The sequence below is a fragment of the Rhinopithecus roxellana genome, chromosome 2 (genome assembly GCF_007565055.1).
Source record: "Rhinopithecus roxellana isolate Shanxi Qingling chromosome 2, ASM756505v1, whole genome shotgun sequence".
NCBI classification, from domain to species: domain Eukaryota; kingdom Metazoa; phylum Chordata; class Mammalia; order Primates; family Cercopithecidae; genus Rhinopithecus; species Rhinopithecus roxellana.
In genome coordinates, this window is record NC_044550.1 from 81,226,890 (window position 1) to 81,235,048 (window position 8,159).

Here is an 8,159-nt window from a genome sequence, read left to right on the forward strand (position 1 = left end):
AGCATGAGGCAGCAATTTTCAGCAGAGAACATACAACTTGATTCTGCTTCTTCTAGCCTTCAATGAAATTCAAGGTTATCACCTACTAACCCAGCTCTATTGACTGTGGGAACCTGATTAGCAATAACAAGGCAAAATGTCATTGTCAAATGCTTCACTTCCAAAAATTTGCTTTTGTAACATGCTAGCCTGGAAATCAGAATGACTCCTCAGTGTACCAATTATATGGAAAGCTCTGAAATACTTAGTGGATATCTGGGTTCATGTTTATCCAGTATTTTTGGTTTGAGATAGTCAAGAAGTGTTTAAAACTGGGCAACAGAAAACAGTTTGAAAACATTAATTGAGAATAATTAAAATAACACTGTGGATACACTATATGATGGCTTTATTATAATAGTTAAGCACACGTTATAGTGATGACTTCTGTTCACTCAGAGAAATCAGTTACAATTGCTGACAGCAAAATGGAGCTTAGTTCAAAGAAGACAGTTCGTATGCAAATGGGGCAATCAGCATCCAGCTCTGTGACAGAAGATCCTGAAGAGTAGGTAGAATGATGTATCCAGGTACTAAGGTGAAATCATCCATTGTCCAAAGAGGAAGATATTCATAATTAAGCCTTTTAACCTTTTAATGGCCACTCATAAGTTGAGAAAGTTAAATGTCATGGAAAAATGGAGTTAGCTTGATGTGTATAACTAATTCCCAGAATTAATGTTTTTTTGCTACTGAGTGTATTAAAGTAACTCTGTAGAAAGTTATTGTTCATTGTTCAGTCATTCCCATGAGTTTTAGAAGAGGACCTATGACAAATCAGCATACTCAGTAGAAACAATTATATAAGGAAATATATTTTAAAATATTTTGACACAGATGCTACCTATATGTTACACATAGGTGTGTGGTTTGATTAAGCAGGCAACTTTTTCTCAGTAAGGATCATAATTAACTCCCTATAAATAGCTGGGATTTCGGCTGGATTCCTTACCATGTCCTCCTCACAGCACCACTTACCTTCATTCTGGTCCCCACACGGGTCTCAGCCAGGTACCAGCTGCAGGGCTCTGTGACTGTCTGGGTCTTTACTGCAAGTTTAATGATCGTACCAATGGCTTCACCATCCCAAGGACTCTGCCCTATGGCAGCTGCACATTGTCTTACCCTATACCAGGGTCAATTTTCCCACATACTCCTTTGCATTTGAAGACCCTTTGGATTCGGCTCCCTAAGAACATTACTTCGGCTTTTGTAGTCCCTAAGGGTCACTATCTTTCAGAGTAAATCAAGGATTTTGGTCCTAAGAGTACAGGTTGCCTGAGATTCCTAAAATCCAGTCTGGGGACAAGTATCAGTCTGTGCTGTGGTTTTGTAACCATCTGCAGCAACAATTAGGAAGGACACAAAAGTCAAGATAATGGATTTTTTTTTTCATAAAGTTAAATGTAAACTCTATAAAAGCTATTCATAGCCTAATCTTACATAGTCCTTACCCCTCTACTTTTTGGTGTTCTTTTTTCTCAATAAATGATGGTAATTGATTGCAGGTTTTCCTAAATGTTCTTACTTTGCTAAATATAAAGATTAAAACTATATGTTATTCTTTTATCATCCTTCCTTGCTTCTTTCCTCTTGTTCTTCCTTCTTCTTTTCTTTTTTTCTCGCTCACATTTGTTTGTTTGTTTGTTCATTTCTTTTTATTTTACTGATCCTTGGTGGAAAACATGGTGTTGCGAACTCTCACTGGTCTCCAGGCTATCCTGCCAGGCCGTGAATGCTCTTCTTCTACTGATCCTTTGGTTCTTATTAAACCTCTTCAAACTATTTTCCATGGAGGGATACTAGTAAGACTATCAGGAAGGAAGGAAAGAAGGGAGGAAGGGAGGAAGAGAGGAAGGAAGGAAGGGAAGGAGGGAGTGGGGGAGGAAGGGAAGGAGGAAGGAAGAAAGAAAGGAAGGAAGGAAGGAAGGAAGGAAGGAAGGAAGGAAGGAAGGAAGGAAGGAAGGAAGGAAGGAAGGAAGGAATGGAGGGAGGGAGAAAGGGAAGGAGGGAGGAAGGGAAGGAGGGAGGAAAGAGGAAGGAAAGGGAGGGGAGGGGAGGAAGGAAGGAATAGAAGAAGGGGAGGAAAAGGAAGGAAAGGGAAGGGGAGGGGAGGGAGGGAAAGAGATTCTGTCACTCTGGTCTCCTTTGTTTTCCATTCAAAGTGTTTTCTCACTCAAGATTAACTTTGTCACAATTCAAAGTTGACTGAGAGTCATGTTCCCCTTCATATCCTATAAATTTGGGTTTAACACATACCACCTGAGTAAATTCAGTGGATCCAGAGAGGGCGTGGCCCATTTTACTCTAGTGAACTCTAGAGTGACTAGATCACTCCTGTGACAGCTTCTTTTTGACAGAATATATCAGAATGTGGAAATGTGCGTGGGCTTGCAAAGCCCTGAGCACTCCTGGGACTAACCTGGCCTCCCTCAAGATGCTAAAGCAGGAGATGAGTGAGAAGAAGGCTAAGATCCTGTAATTCCAGCCCTGCACTATCTGGCAGAGTGATTTAAATATCATTAATTTAAATGAGACCCCAAATTATAAATGTCATTTTACAATTTGGGCTCTCATTTTCCTTACCCATGACAAAAGAAGATTAAAACCTACCAGCCAAAGGTGCTGTAATGTGATGAAGCAAGGACATTTGAGTCCCCACAGGACCACTGCTAGACCAGAGTGGCCCCACTCTGATGTTTTCAGTCCACCTCAGACAGGGCTCCAGAGCTAAAGTGCAGCAAAACACAAGATTAGTAATTTTGAAATACAAGGGGCCAGCAATTAATATTTCAATTATCCATTAAAATTTCAGCTGCAGACTAGAAAGAGAAATACTTTGTTTCTATAAGTAATATTTATCTCAAGACACCTGAAGACCAATTTTTGTTTTCATTAATATCAGAAATAAGGTAAGGATATTCATTACTGCCACCATTAGGTTCTTTGGAGGTTTTAGTCAATAGATTAAAATAGTAAACATAAGTAAGATAATTAATGACTGAAAAGGCAGGTAGAAATCATCTTAATTTCTCATATAATAGTCTATCTAAAAGAAGGCAATGTAAGCAATTGGTAAGCAACTATAACTAATAAAAGAATTATAGCAAAGAGAGGTGAACATTAAGAAAAATACATAAAATTGGTAAATAAATAACCAGTTAGAAAATACAATGCAGAATATTTCATTTAAAAAATACATAATCACTAGAAAAATCCCCCCCAAACGTAAAATATTTTAAATTGTTAAAGTGATTGTTAGATAATGAATAGCAAGGGGATGGAAGTGGGCATTACTGGCTGGTGTCTATTCACTGGAGAGTCAACAGGGACAGGCCAGCGTGAGGAAGAAAAGGGTAAAGGCAGAGATATGGGGAGGAGTAGGAATCTAGTTAAAGTGGAAGTTTAAAGTTAAACCAGGGGATAAACTGGTTATTCAGAGTCTTAAAATCTAAGCAGAGACATTTAAACTTGATGCAGAAAAAAAATAGACACAAGAATTAACAAAGGAAAAGCAATGCTGATGCGCAGATAATTAAAAGTCTAGTGTTCACCTCATTTTCTTCAATTAATTTGCTGTTATTCTATGGTGACGATTAGATACTTCTCACAAACTCCTTCGGGCTGTGCCTACGGATTAAGATTACTTTCTTCCACAAATATTTGTTAAGAATCCACCACACACACTGAGCATACAGTGGTAAACCAGACACATTCCCTGTCATCTTCAAGTGAAAAGGGCACCACATCTCAGAAAAGTCAGAGACAGATTCTATTCTATGTAGGAATGTTATATTGCAAAGGTCACATTACAAATCAAGGGAGCAAAAGAAATGACAAAGTATTGGTACCATTGATTAATTAGTTAATTGAAAAGTTAATAATAAAATTAGACTTATCACAAAATCTTTCACTAAGATTTTTCATTTGTACTAAAGAATTAACTATACATGAAACCATAAATAAAGGAAATAAGGAAACAGATTAATAGTGATCTTATCTCTGAATGCAGAAGGTCTTTCAATGGGGTAAAATCAATGGAAGAAATGCAGAGAGTAGGAACAGAGTCAAATACACAGAATTTTAAAATAATTTTGTCTAAGTTTAAAATTAGACAGAGAAAAGAGGGAGAAACCTAAGCAAATAATTAAACTAAAAACTGATACTAATGCTTAACAAATTAGAAAGCAAGTGGAAATAATATTTGCAACAAACATCTGTGTTGTAATATGAAGCAGGCCCTTATTTGATAAACCCAAAGGAAATGATCTGACATACAACCATAACTGCGCATTCAAAGAGAAGCATTGGAATGGAATTATGTTTCAATTTTAACAAAGCCTTTCTAAAGTAACCAAATATAATAACACTAATGCTTCCATATTTTAAAGATGAGTTGTGTTTAGTAAAGATTTTTAAAGCAGCTCAATTAAATTCGTTATCATTCTGAAACCGTTTGGTGCAGCTTTCAATTTCTTTGTGGATCTTGTAGTGCTACTTTGTTTCACCCAATTCTGCCTTAAATTAGACTAGGTTTCTGAGTTGTCTGACTCAGGAACACCAGAGCTTTGTCATACACCAAATCCTCTTTTTTTTTTTTTTTTTTTTTTCTACTCTAATTGGAAATGCTAACTCTTTTATCAAAAAAGTGTTTTGTATGTATTCTTTCTCTTACCTAATTAGGTAAAAGATTACTTTTGTCCAACTCTTTCCCTGGAAGTACAAAGAAATCTGTAGAGAGATTAGGTAGAACATCTCCACGTCAGCAGTATGGACTTCTAAAGCTGCTTTTTCCAGTCTCAAAATGTGTCTCAATTTGCCCATCTCTCTTCATTTTCCTGCTTCAACCCAATTATACTGTATTTCCTGAAAGTTAAGAAACACCTTACTTTTTACTTTAGTATTTCTAAAATGGGATTTTTAAGTGAATTTTCCGGTTTCCTTATTACGTTTTATTCATTATCTTAATTGAAATAAGCAGTTCTCTTAATAAAGACAATGGCTTAAATATTCTATATGGAATTGTAAAATATAAGGCATCATTTAATTAAAAAAAAGAAAAAAACTATTTCCTCAAAGGTCCAATGTCTCCCTTACGGAAAAAATAAAAACAACATTCAAAAAAATCTTAGTAAGATATTATGAAATTTCTTGCATTTTCAAATGATGTGTGTTACAAAATGTCCTCCCTGGAATTCTTATAAAAGCAATTCTGGAAGATCTGGAGAAACATTTAACTACTTAGAAGTTCGGAGAAATATTCTTTTGCAAGAAAACACCTGCTTTGTTGAAAACAACTCTGCTGCTGTTGAGCTGAATACATTTAGAGGGCAAAACGGACTGTGTCTGTTCTGATTACTCAGTGCCTGTGCTGCACCTGTTACTAAAAGCTTTGTACATCACCCGTTGTGTGTTGGTAGATGTTAACAACTGGCTCTCTGGTTAAAAAAAAAAAAAAAAAAAAAAAAAAAAATGAGCATGAGGAAAGAATTGTTGTGTATCATTTCTCAATTTCTATGGTTTCCTGCCAGGGCCAATTTCAAGCTACCTACACAATGTCACTGAACACAGAGGTGGAAAGAGATGCACACAGGTTCTCCCCAGCAGGCTCCTGAATCGATTTCCTGGAAAAGATCTGGCACCCAGACTTTGTAAAGGAGAATTACGGTAGGGGAACAGGGCAGAAATTGAGTGGGCAAGGATAATTGAGTCAGAGGTTAAACAAATTTTATAAGAAAAAATTGCCAAGTTGTGGTTTATTAGGTTGTTTACAGGGAGTGAGGGGTGGGGGGCAATGCAAACACCCTAATCTATTTTTTCTATGAAATTTTAGGGAAATTTTCCATTGCTCATTAATGCTTTAGTACACATTGTGGGGAGTGGCAAGGAGGGGCACGTGAATTACAAAATGCTGAGTCCTGTTTCAAGATTGGTGCAGGACGAAAACTGAGGCTGATTATGGGATAGCGAACTTGCATGTCAAAAGTAATTTAAGAGAGCAAAAAAAGGAAGATAGAGTGGATAGATGTTTCCTATTAAAGAAAAAGCAGAGAGTTTTGTTTTGTTTTCTTGCTAGAAAGTTCGAATTGGCATAGAGGGCATTAGAGAAAAGGAAAGAAAAGGCAGAGAAAGGGATAGTGTAAAATGCATGAGTTTCCACTGGGTTTGGGGACTACATGGTCAGCAAACCCTGTTAAGCCATAATTAGCCAAGTTTTCTATCCACTCTTGATACAGAAACAGATTCAATTTTGATGTAGTCTAACACAGCCGTCTAACCAAAACTGGGGCCTTGATTTTTAAGTATTGAAGAATCTCTTCTGGATAGAGCTTCATAAATTATTTATATCTTCTCGTTTTTTTCCCACATTTTTATCTGAGAAACTTTCAAGAAGAGTCAAATTACACTCCGTGATGCAAGATACACAAAAATACGATTTACATATTGCCATTTTATATAAATTGGGAAAATGGAGGCAAAGAAATTGAATGGATTTGTCCACAAGTATTTCCTTCGTCCAGACACAGACCTGGAAAGAGAGCCAGGTCTTCAGACTTCTGATTCTCTGCTCTTTCCTTGATATAGTATCTATTTGGCTCTGCAACAAGCTCTTGAATGCACAGAGGCCCCCAGACAGGCAAAATGGGTATGGTTATACTTTGCACATCACTTGAGAGGCACTTTCTGCACGGACTCTTCTGACCAGAGGAGAGACGTGGGGAGGAGGACTGTATGCGGCTGTTCCCTGTGTGGTCCAGAGGCCTTTACTACAGGAAGTGGGCCCTTCCAACCACAGTTGTACCAGGAATCCTTCTTTCCCCTTATAGTAAAGCCCTGTTTATAAATATACATGCACCCATACACAAACATATACATCCCTTAAATGTCCAGAGCAGTTCTATGTCCACAGAGATAAATACAGAGAGGAGAATGACAGAGACAGATGGATATAGAAATATTTTTAATTTTTAAAGAAAACATTTGCCCACTTTAGGGAGAGACAGTCAGTTCTAAGGGAAAGGAAACCTGTACTTAGGCTAAACTTCCTCAGGATTAATTATTACTGTATTTGAAATCCCAATGACTTGACCCATCATTAGTGGATAAGTGCAGGCCAGGGAATAAATATCCACTCTGTCCACAATAAGACAGGTATCCGCATCAAGTTCAAAGGCCACTGGACTTTACCACACACACATTTAGGCCATCCTTAGAGTTGTGATGATGACGAAAGGGTGGATGTATTCTGAAAACCCAAGGAGGCAGCCAGCACAACCTCAGGCTAATTAGCAGAAACCACAGGTATAACCAGCTGCTGGGCCATTCACGTAACCAATCCTCAAGCCAGATGCCACTTTTGGAAAAACATACCTCAGTGCTCCTCACTGAAATTCCATCTCTGGGCTTATAAAGGGCGTACTGTGTGAGCAACACAGGCATGGCTTGGGGCACTTGGGGCCATTCTGTGAGATACAGTGAGAAGCTCTGCTCTGCTTTCCAAATGGCTGCTCATTGTAAACAGCCTGTTCAGTGGGCCTGGGAACACAGCACAGGCCCTGCTGGCGGAGGTTTACGCACGCCGATGATTCCAGCCACACTCTGTTCTGACTTGTGGAGGAAAAGGATCAGACGGGTAAAAAATCTCATATGAAGTAAATGAACGAAGAAGTGTTTTATCAATAAAATTTCATTTACACCTCACTTGCATATTGCTCAAATGACAAAAGCACACGAACACCTCACATCTTCTTTAGAACATATGTCTTCATTCTATTAATAAATAGAGTACAGACCTCAAACACTTGTGTACTTAAAAAGTGTTATTTGAAGGTGGTGGCATTTGTTGATTTGAATTCATGCACTTGGCTTACAAAGGGTTCTCTTTACTCCATCTTATTTAATGTGACTTCAAATCAACAACCAATTTTTTTCATGAAGGAAACATTTAATAATTTAAATGGATTTTATAACAATTTGATACCATACCCAACACATATTGGCACTCAGCATTTTTAATATTTGCAAGATCATGATTCAATCTTGGTACACTTCCTGTAGAAGCATCTACTCTGGAGAATAACATTTGGCAACAAAACTAAAGAGATCAGATCACAAAAGAG